This window comes from Homarus americanus, unplaced genomic scaffold (assembly GCF_018991925.1).
Source record: "Homarus americanus isolate GMGI-L3 unplaced genomic scaffold, GMGI_Hamer_2.0 scaffold23598, whole genome shotgun sequence".
Taxonomy (NCBI): domain Eukaryota; kingdom Metazoa; phylum Arthropoda; class Malacostraca; order Decapoda; family Nephropidae; genus Homarus; species Homarus americanus.
In genome coordinates, this window is record NW_024731054.1 from 684,357 (window position 1) to 696,861 (window position 12,505).

The window sequence follows — 12,505 nt, forward strand, 5'->3', positions numbered from 1 at the left end:
AGGCCTGTTTTCCAGGGCATTTTTAAATGACTATACATACGTGTTGCGCTCATGCAGCATTTCATGGATAGATAGGACAATGTCATGTCTGACACCACCCATCATCACTACATATAACACCATCCATTATCACTACATATAACACCATCCATCATCACTACAGATCGGTAAAGTAGTTTCCGAGATTCTCTTGCAGACATACATACACACAAACACACAAACACACACACAGACATACCTCTTTGTTTTATATATATATATATTTCATGTAAATCCACAATGAAAACGTGGATAAGATAAATCTTGATAAGGTACTCCGTTGTTTCCATTTTCCGTGTGATTTTATCAAGATATATATATATATATATATATATATATATATATATATATATATATATAGATTATTATTATTATTATTATTATTATTATTATTATTATTATTATTATTATTATTATTATTATTATTATTATTATTATTATATGTTCGCCCCCCAGGCCCCGATGTGGGTCAATGACCTATGCCCGGGTGGGCTAATGCCCATATAAAAAAAAAATTTTGGTTTGGTTGTGTTAGTTTAGGTTCGGTTAGATTTGGATGGGTTAGGTTCAGCTAGATTAGGTTTGGTTGGTTTAATTTAGGTTTAGTTAGGTTAGATGACTGTACGCGTGAAGCAGTTCATGTGTGTGTGTATCTAGGGAGGTTGGTTTAATTAGGTTAAAATAAGTTGGGTTAGGACTGCTTGGCTATGTTAAGATAGGATAGGTTTAGGCTGGGTTGGATTAAGCTTGGTTAGGTTAGGTTAATGTTTCCCGTGTCTTATATCCAGTATGCCTATATCACTGGCATTGTAAGGCGGTGAAGAAAACATGCACATATAAACATCAATATAATATCATCACAGTTGTTGAGTATTCATTATAAAAACACAAAACCTAAAATTAAGTAGAGTCGAACAAATTAACTTCTTACATATCTTCAGACCTAATATTTCCAAGCTTAGTGGTAATTTATCCTTTAATTGATCAACAGTCAACGGTTAACAGACAAATAGGAGAGGAGACTGTTGGTGAGCAGTAGGTGGTGGTGCTTACGGTCGCTCTTCTTCTGTTTCTTGGTCTTGTGTGACGAGGGAGTGTTGGTGTCGCTGCTGGTGCTGTTCACGCTACTGGTTGATCCGGTCCGCAGCTTAACCCTCTGTGGCTCTGTGGATGGAACGTTATTGGTTGTAGTATGGAGAGTGTCATGTTTAGCGTACACACACACACACACGTATTGACAAGTTCAATACATATCACCGTTTTTGTTTACGTCTCATATTTAGAGAGATGATGTATTTTACTTCCTAATTATAATTCAGAATAAACAACCATATTTTGAGTATACGACTGACCAGTATGGTGGTGGTGTAGGTGATCCAATAGGTCTCGTCCCTTCCCCATCCTGACGGCGGCTCCTGGGGTCCTGGTACACAAGATCTTCAATGCCAATAATTCTTCCTCACACTCTCAGGGTCTCGGAGGTGGAACTTCAGGAAGAATCTTGTATGGTGTTGAGAGATGTTTTAATACCCTTCAATTGTTGATGACTCAGGATATGAGTAATGTTTTATGAGTAATGTTTGTTAGGATTCAGTATTGTTTTGAGTTGTCGGTGGGTGAATCAATTACGTTCTGAGTAGGTTTTAGATATTCGTCTCTGGTTGCCTGTCTGGTGAGGTATGATCCACACAACACCTGGACACATATATATACCTGGTGGTCAGTGTGTTGCTTAAGATGTACGCGGTGGAGGATGCGCAGTGAGGGGGGGAGGGGGGCTAACAGGAACTGACGTGTATATCTTCTGTACTGCGATACGCTGAGGATGAGTCGTCGCTCCTGGTGGCCTCGTGTCGTTGTTTCCTCTGACGTTATCAGTGTGTGTGTGTGTGTGTGTAGTCATGTCTCAACTATACTGTACGTACTGTATGTGTGTATGTGTCTGTGAGTCATTAGAGATGTGTTGGTTTTTACAAGCGCGCGTACGTGTGTGTGTGTGTATGAGTCACTTGAGATGTGTATGTGTGCGTATGTATGTATGTATGTATGTATGTATGTATGTATGTACAGTATGTATGTATGTATGTATGTATGTATGTATGTATGTATGTATGTACAGTATGTATGTATGTATGTATGTATGTATGTATGTATGTATGTATGTATGTATGTATGTATGCAAGGCCTATGGCTTGTAGGCCTGTGAGGAGTGAGACTTGTCAGTATATAGTCTCACTAAATATTAAATTGCATGTTTAAAGCCCAGTCGATATCAGTAGAATGCCTGAGACTTTCGATAATTATTGTTCCACTTATTGTTCACGTCTTCCACAAAAGGGATAAATTATACAGAAGATTAGTGTATATATATCGTGATATTTACAATTCCAAATACTGTACAGTTAATTAGACTGGCCCCGTGTATTGTTCTGGGAATGTTCTCAGTGTAGGTCGTCTAGTACTTGAGGCGGGCTCTGTGTTAGACAAGCTGAACTGAGGTGGTCCAGGTATACTGTAGATCTTAACTCAGAGGGGTCCAGTTAAAGACTGAATAAGGGCACGGCTGTGACACGCCCGTAAAGAATAATTCCAGCATTCGCCATCAGAGCGATCTATGAGTCAAGCTTCTAGAAGGTTCCTCGAAGGAGGAAGTAGTCAACCCTTCGGAATGTCAAGTAACTTTACAGTCAGCGGTGTTTACATAACGGCACTAAGTCCCATTGGAGCAACGTCACAAGTGGAGTTCCCCAAGGCTCAGTACTTGGACCATTATTATTTATTATATACATAAACGACATAGATATCGGCGTAGACAGCAACATAAGTAAATTTGCTGATGACACTAAAATAGGACGTGTTATCAAATCTGACGAGGACTCGGCAAAACTACAGGAAGATCTAAACAAATTTTTCGAATGGTCTGAAAAATGGCAGATGAAATTCAACGTGACAAATGTAAAGTACTCAGTATAGGAGATGTAAACAGGGAAACCAGATACCAGATGAACAACGATGCCATAGAGAAATCCGACTGCGAGAGAGATTTAGGAGTAATGATAAGTAGGAACCTTAAGCCAAGTAAACAATGTGTTTTTGCTCGTAACAAGGCTAATAAAGTACTTGGGTTCATACAAAGGAGTGTTAGTTACAAGACTAGCGAGGTCATCCTAAAACTGTATCTTGCTCTTGTGAGACCACACCTGGATTACGCAGTTCAGTTCTGGTCACCGTATTACAGAATGGATATAGAATCCTTGGAAAGAATTCAGAGGAGAATGACAAGACTAATCCCGGGCATTAGGAACCTTGAGTATAGAGACAGGTTAAAGCATCTTAATTTGCACTCCCTCGAGAGACGTAGAGTGAGGGGCGACCTGATAGAGGTGTATAAATGGAAGTCAGGGCTAAACAAAGGGGACATTACAAAGGTACTCAAACTATCCACCCAGGAGCGAACTCGTAACAATGGTTTTAAATTAGACAAATTTAGATTTAGGCGTGAAATAGGTAAACACTGGTTTGGAAACAGAGTAGTGGATGAATGGAACAAGTTACCAAATATCATCATTAACTCGAATACGCTGAATAGCTTCAAACATAGGTTGGATGCTTATATGAGCAATAGGGGTTGGGTGTAAACGGGACTGCCCAGTATGGGCCAATAGGCCCGCTGCAGTTTCCTCCATTCTTATGTTCTTATGTTCTAACGGCTGGTAAATGATCCCTTTGACCCATGAATCACTCTAAACTGGCGGTGCAATTATCTATTTATTACTTAACTAACTATCTAACATACTTGACGCATTGCAAGTGTGAAGCAAAGTATCCGATTACCGCAAACGATCAATCTATTTAGTGTTTAAACTACTACTGAGAGAGAGAGTTGCATCATACCTCGACACTCAGGCTAGACATAACCTCCGCGGGGTGTTTAATACAGCTATAACCTATGAACAACCTTTAACCTCCACAGGTCATAGAATAATAAATGTTCATAATTATACATCCATGGTTGTAAGTAGCTTACTCTAAATTATACCGTATGTAAATTATACTGGTTACATGTATGTATGTATGTATGTATGTATGTATGGATGTATGAGAAGTGTTTATTAGATTATCTGTGATCGTTTCTCTGTATATGTGTGGTTCGTGCATCTGATCTGTGTTTAGCAAGTTAAATATTTGTTTACATGTGTGTGTGTATTTGTATCTGTGTGCACTAAGTTAGGTTAGGTTAGGCCTGTACAGTACGTTATTTTCCCGTTTTCTGTATTATGGTCAGGGAGTCAGCAGGAGGGAGGTAGACTCACCCTGACCCTAGCGCACCTCATACACTGATAACCTCTATCGGCCCCGCACCGACCGCTGTGATGGACTGATACCTTATCTATTCTCATAACACCAAAAAATGTGTTTCATAATTACAAAAAAAAAATAATAAGTTGATTCTGAAGTTTTAGAATTTGGTGAAACTTAGAGCTAATGAAGGATCCTGGCACAGATGACTTACCAGACACACAGTAGTAATGGTGATGTATATATCCCCTTGAGTACGATGATTTAACCCTTGAGTACGATGATTTAACCCTTGAGTACGATGATTTAACCCTTGAGTACGATGTTTTAACCCTTGAGTACGATGATTTAACCCTTGAGTTGGATTGTACTCATGGGAATAGGTTATCGTATTCGAGGGGGTAAATTATTATACTCAAGGGGTTAATTCATCGTACTCGAGGGCATAAGTCGTCGTATTCAAGGGGTAAAGTCATCGTACTCAAGCTGTAAAGTCATTGTACTCAAACAGTAAAGTCAGGGTACTCATGGGATAAAGTGATCGTACTCAAAGGGTAAAGTCTGGGTACTCAAGGGATAGTCATCGTACTCAAGGGATAAATCAGTATTCTCGGGGTAAATTAATCCTACTCAAGGGATAAAATCTGTGTACTCAAGGGATAAAGTCACTGTACTCAAGGGATAAAGTCATCGTATTCAAAGGATAAAGTCACTGTACTCAAAGGATAAAGCCACTGTACTCAAGGGATAAAGTCACTGTGCTCAAGGGATAAAGTCATCGTACTCAAAGGATAAAGTCATCGTACTCAAAGGATAAAGCCACTATACTTAAGGGATAAAGTCACTGTACTCAGCGGTTACAGTCATCGTACTCAAGGGTTACAGTCATCGTACTCAAGGGTTTCAGTCATCGTATTCAAGGGTTTCAGTAATCGTACTCAAGGGTTTCAGTCATCGTACTCAAGGGTTTCAGTCATCGTACTCAAGGGGTTAACGAAACTTTCATAACACAACCCGTAGATTTATGACTTGTGTGACCATCAGTGATAGCCAGAGTCGATCACCAACTTGTGAGAGACCTTATGGTGTTAGTGGTGTCTTAGTGGTGGTGAGGATGATGGTGGTGAGGATGATGGTGGTGAGGATGATGGTGGTGGTGGTGAGGATGATGGTGATGGTGGTGGTGGTGAGGGTGATGGTGGTGGTGGTGGTGGTGAGGGTGATGGTGGTGGTGGTGAGGGTGATGATGATGATGATGATGATACCGCGACGAAGGCAATGAACTATGACAGTAAGAGAGTGACAGGTGTAGCGCCTTTACTGACATCACCTCCCAACGCCCAATCCCCTCCTCCTCCTCCTCCTCCACGTCCCCTCCCCCACAACGCTCACCGCTGGCGAGGTTAAAAGGGGAGGCTGGACAGGGAAAGCCAGTGTCTGACGAAAACTCAAGTGAGTGGAAAGTTGTGAGTAATGGGAGGACCAAGCTGGTGGTGAAGAAGTACACCAAGGATACGACAACAACGACAACAACAGCTAAGTGTACCAACCCGTTCAGTCCCTTGATAGACGAATTGGACGTTAGTACATTCAGGGACAGGGATGACAAGGAAGGTATAAAAACTTTAATTGTTGGTGACTCACAGGTAAGGTACATGGACAGGGCCTTTTGTGGTAAAAACAAAAATAGGATGAGGGTGTGTTTGCCAGGAGCTGGGGTGGGGGATATAATTGACAGGAACGACAATATCTTGTCTGGTAATGGGAACAAACCCATTATCTGCCTCAGTGCAGGAGGCAATGATATTGGTCGGTGTAGGAGCGAGGAGCTTCTTGATAAGTTCAAGGCAGCTATAGATCGTGTTAGGACTAGGGGAGGATCCCTATCATATGCCGTGTCCTGCCTAGAAGGAGAGTTGGCAGTGAATGGTTGTCAAGGGTGGTTGGTGTCAACGACCGTCTTGACGGATATTGCAAGTCAATATCGGTCCCATTCATTGACAACTGGGACAACTCCTACGGCAGAAGGGACCTTTATGCTAGGGATGGGGTGCACCTGTCTCGGGATGGGGTGGCAACCCTGGCTGGGTCTCTAGAGGGGGCAGTTCAAAGGATATCGAAGTCTTTAAACTGCTTGGGGAACATATGGGCACGGGGTGGGGGAAACTGCAGTGGGAGCGGGTAAACAAAGTAAAAGATTACAGGGAAATAGTGTTAGGAATGATGACAAAACTAAAATAAACTGGGAGTTTAAAACTAAACGCAGTAAAGGGAGGACTCAGAACACGACTAACTTAAATGTCTACTACGCGAACAGTAGAAGTATGAGAAACAAAATGGATGATATTAGGGCCTTGGTATGTACCGAAAAAATCGATATAATAGCATTCACTGAAACATGGATCAACCTAGACTCACGTGAGTTGCCGGTCGAATACCAAATTGCGGGTTACAAATTGTTCCATACCGATAGGCAAACCAGGAAAGGAGGCGGAGTAGCAATCTATGTTAGGGATAATCTGAAGTGTGAAATAAATAAGGAAATAAAAACTGAGCGGAATACAGAAACAATTTGGATAGAATTAAGCGACGGTAGGGAAAAATTAATCACTCCCTCGAGAGACGTAGAGCGAGGGGCGACCTGATAGAGGTGTATAAGTGGAAGTCAGGGCTAAACAAAGGGGACATTACAAAGGTACTCAAACTATCCAACCAGGAGCGAACTCGTAACAATGGTTTTAAATTAGACAAATTTAGATTTAGGCGTGAAATAGGTAAACACTGGTTTGGAAATAGAGTAGTGGATGAATGGAACAAGTTACCAAATATCATCATTAACTCGAATACGCTGAATAGCTTCAAATATAGGTTGGATGCTCATATGAGCAATAGAGGTTGGGTGTAAACGGAACTGCCCAGTATGGACCAATAGGCCCGCTGCAGTTTCCTCCAATCTTATGTTCCTATGTTCTTCCCCCCTTCCCCACTCCCTCCCTTTCCTTCACCTCTCTCCTCTACACTCACCCCTCTCCTCCCCATCCATCACACACATACACACACACCCTCTTTTCCACGCACCCACCCCCCACCCCCTCTCTTCTCGCCATCCCTCACCTTTACTCCCTCCCCAACGCCTCTACGCCCCCTGCACCCTCTATTCCTTTCTACAATGCATACACGCCGAGGCCCTCAGTAACCAGGCCACTCAGCTGTCACCAAGTGCTTGAGTTATCCACCTGAACTCTGCACTGTCATTTTTCCTCTGATAATTGTCTAGTCTCGGTAACTATGACAGCTGGCCCAAATATTTTGTCTCGGACCACCTGAAGATTGGCAACCTCTAACACCACCCCACCCCAGCAGCTTATTTCACCTGATGATGAAATACCTTAATTCTACCTGGAGGGGTTAGGTTAGGTTTGGTTTGGTTAAGATATGCTAAGATATGTTAGGTTTTGTTGTATTAAGTTAGATTAGGTTGTGTTACGTTAAGTTAGGTTAGGTTTTTAGTTTAGGTTATGTTATGTTAGGTTGGGTTAGGTTATGTTAGGCTAGGTTGGTTTAGGATAGGTTGGTTTAGGTTATGTTGTGTTAAACTAGATTAGTTTAGGTTGTGTTACGGTAAGTATGGTTAGGTTGTGTTAAGTTAGGTTATATAATGAGTCAAAACTCGTATAGAAGATATACATATAGGTAGAATATTTATAGTTGTAGGAATGTAAAGTGAAGAAGTTTGGTAGCGTGGCCGGTGAGTTATTTACCTGTGTATACGTTCTTAGGGGAAATCTTTCTAATCCACCAATTATAAGTACAGCTATTTATTATTCACTCAATGACACAGACACATTAATAGAACATTATATCGAAGTTACTAGAACATTATATTTACGTTACTAGACACTGACTCTCTCGGACAAACATTTGAATGCCGCGTGGAAGGGGGTGCAGGGCCTATATATTGGAGGAAAGGCGACAGATGACCTCTCCTAATTAACACTAAACTGTTTAGATCTGGACAGCTGTGTTTGCCCAGGTGTGTGGTCATGTCGCCGGTCGGTAATGCTTCCTAATTATTACCACCCAGGTGTGTCTTGGCAAGGTGTGGTTTCTTTAACACTGTCATATCGTTCGGTTAAATCAAGTACCTAGTGGCCTTGCCCTCTTGGGTCAGGTCTTGCTTTCACTGTAGGGTGTGTCAACTTATGGTTGTACACCTGCTCATTTACTTACTGTTATATGTGTTGTATTTCTCTAGGCTGTAAGCTTTGCTCTGATAAACAATCATTACAGTTATGTTAGGTTGGGTTAGGTTAGGTTGTGCTATGTTAGGTTAAGTTGTGTTAGATTAGGTTATGTTTGTGTTATCAGGTTTGGTTATTTCTATTACGTTAGGTTCAACCTAGAGAAGTCGACTTGTGAAAGACTTAGGAGTACTTGTAAGCCCCGGACCTACGGCCTAGAAAACAGTGCGTTAATGTTCTAAATAAGGCAAACAGAGTATTAGGTTTTACATCTAGAAGTGTAAGTAATAAGGGTGCAGAGGTCTTATTGCAACTATATCTTGCGCTAGTCAGGCCGCATCTCGATTATGCGGTTCAGTTCTGGTGCCCTTATTATAGAATGGATATCAATTCACTGGAGTCGGTGCAGCGAAGAATGACGAAAATGATTCCGGGACTTAGAAACCTTCCATATCAAGATAGATTAAAGAAACTAAACTTGCATTCCCTAGAAAGACGATGAGTGCGGGGGAGTTATGATAGAAGTATTTAAGTGGGTGAAAGGAATCAATAAAGGGGATATAGATAAAGTTCTTATAATATCCGAGCAGGATAGGACTCGGAGCAACGGATTTAAGTTGGATAAGTTTAGGTTTGGGAGGGAAATAGGAAGGAACTGGTTCACAAATAGGGTGGTGGACGAGTGGAACAAGCTTAGCAACTTTATAGTAAGTGCTGGAACGCTGGAAAGTTTTAAAAGGAGGCTAGATAGATTCATGGATGATAGAGAGTGGTAGTAACTCTCGACAGGAGCTGCCATGCACAGGCCAACCTGCCTATTGCAGATGCCTTATTTTCTTATGTTCTTATGTTAGGTTCTCTTCGGTTATGTTAGGTTAGTTCATGTCTTGTTAGGTTATCGTTAGGGTTATTAATCACCACATGAAATAATCTTCAGTCGTGCCTAACCTTCAGGTGATCTCAGGTCACGGTCAGTTTCTTAAAATTTTCTTTACTGCAGAAATATTGTAGATATCGGTCCAGCTAAATGGTACCGTTTTTCTTACTGTTCTTCGTCTCTGTTTTCCTTTGTATATATATTTTTTTCTCATTCCAGAACGTATATGTAATACCTGTTTAATCCCTCTGTACACCTGGACAATACCTGTTTAATCCCTGTGTACACCTGGACAATACCTGTTTAATCCCTGTGTACACCTGGACAATACCTGTTTAATCCCTGTGTACACCTGGACAATACCTGTTTAATCCCTCTGTACACCTGGACAATACCTGTTTAATCCCTGTGTACACCTGGACAACACCTGTTTAATCCCTATATACACCTGGACAATACCTGTTTAATCCCTGTGTACACCTGGACAATACCTGTTTAATTCCTGTGTACACCTGGACAATACCTGTTTAACCCCTCTGTACACCTGAACAATACCTGTTTAATCCCTGTGTACACCTGGACAACACCTATTTAATCCCTGTATACACCTGGACAACACCTGTTTAATCCCTATATACACCTGGACAATACCTGTTTAATCCCTGTGTACACCTGGACAACACCTATTTAACCCCTCTGTACAATCAAAGACAAAAGTCGTGTCGCGGTTTTGTCCGAAGATTAACTATAACTCGTGAGACATCGTGAGATCCCTACCACAAGGCAGAGCGTACCAACAGTTTAGCCCCTCGGCATATGTTTTCACCAAATTTCACGACACTACTTTTGTCTTTCATTGTACAACCTGGACAACACCTGTTTTAAGGGAATTGTCTTTATTGCTATTTAGCTTTTGGGTGAGAGTAAAGCAGCTCCAAGATAACTGCCGAGACACAACACATTAAGGTGAAGTGTTGAGCCGACACAGGGTGAACTCTAAGATGTTGCTCCTTGAGTGTGTTATTGTTCTTCAGTAAGGTAACAAGAGAGAGAAACTTGGTATGGTTAGTGGTAGTCTTTATTAATAAATAATAAGTACAAAATGATAAATATATCTTTGGGTGGAAGTGTTGAACTATGTCGTAAAGTGTATAAAGTCAGTCAACAACTTTAAGTACTGTGCTAACTTTCTCTACACAACATTACAACAGTTTGACACAACACATTAACATATACTTGACATTGTTGTTATAATGCATTACTTCGCTTCAACAACTAAAGTCTTTAAGCGCGTAACAAGGTTAATAATTACACGAGTTATCAACAATTAAAGACTATGAGAGACGTAGCTCTGTGTTCTATAGACACTTAAAATTATTAAGTGGATACAGCGTTCGTCTCATGCCTTAAGGGTCGCTGCTTCGCACCCAGGGCACCCCTGGTCCCTTCAGCTGTGAGTGGGTACCTAACTCTACAGTTAGGGAAGTGAAGGTTGTGGCATGCAATGCTGACCACACTGCCTCCTTGTGTACTGAAGGTTCAGTATCCAGACTGTCCCTAACGGGCCGTCAGGCCTATTGGGACCCACTTTGGAGGTGTTTCTCCTTCAAGAGAGATTCTTAAAAAGGTTGTCATGGAGACGTGTTGTTAATAGATGTAGGAGAGGAGGCTGTTGGTCAGGTACACGTCGTGATGCTTCTTCTTCTTGTGAAGTTTCTTGGTTTTCTTGGGTGAGGAAGGTTTGGCATCTTGTTCTTGTGAGGTGTAACTGTTGCCGCTACAGCTGATCTCGCTGCTGCTGCTGTAGATGCTGTTGGTGCTGTTGGTGGAGTGCGTCCGGATCCTCACCATCAGCTTATCTGTGGATGGAACACCAGTTGTATTAATATGAGGGTCGGTCTTAGTGTGTGTCTCTTATTTATATTGTACAAATAAATCCAAGTTATAGAAAAAGACCAATACTAACCAAGGACGTGGTTTGGGTGGACCAACTGGTCTTGTGGCTTCACCATCTTCGCTGTCTGTGGTCTGCTTACACCAACACCTGGAGAACTGCAAGTCTTTCCTTCGTGTCTTTCTCAGTGATTGTTGGCGGTGTCTTGTGAGACTATTGGGCTGGTCTTGGTCTTCTTGATGTGGGTGACAAAAGCTGAGATAATTAATCGCTCTTATGGTTCAATGTTCTTCAGTTGTCGTGCTGATGCTTACAGTTGTTGATTGGAAACACCTGAGTACAATTCAGCTTTTTGCTCTCAATGTCTGGTTAGGTATGACAACCAGGTAAACTGGGCGCCCTTATATACCCTGTGGCAGTGTTGGTGTGGGGGAGGTGCGCGGTGGATGATGCGCAGTGACCAAGGGGGAGGAAGTGACACAAGATGGCGGGTTCGTGGCCTGATAACATCAACTGCGACTCATTCAAACTCAATGGTAGCTCCTCGTCCTCGTGATACCGTTTGTCTTCTCGAATCTTCATCCATCAATATCAGTGTGTGTGTGTGTGTGTGTGTGTGTGTGTGTGTGTGTGTGATTTGATTTAGATTTTTGCCTCTTACAGCGGCTAGTTTATTGTGCACCCCATACTCATCCTGTGAGCGGTAGAGCTAAAGGATGACAGAGTATAGGCCACAAAGGGCCAGTTTAACTAACCCCCGTTGTCAGGATATTATGGCACTGAATATTACAGAGTATTTCAAATAAATTCTTTGTTTAGTTCTATACATAAAGGGTAACTTATTCACACCTACGTGTGTACAGGCGTGTGAGGCAGTATGTCTGGCCTCACACTTTGTTATTCACATTTGCGTGAGAGGTATTCAAGCACATTGTGTATTTGGTTCTATACATGAGAGCTGATATAGTTACTGAGTGCAAAAAAAGTGGATACAATCTTAATATGTCGGCTATCTTGCCATTAGAGATGAAGTGTTGTGCCATTTCACACACAGTGTGCTTGGACCTGTCCCTAAAAGGTTCTATCTTCACACAGTCGAGGACGTAGTGTTGGAGTGTGTGGCCATATGTCTGGCCATACACTTTGCCTTTAGTC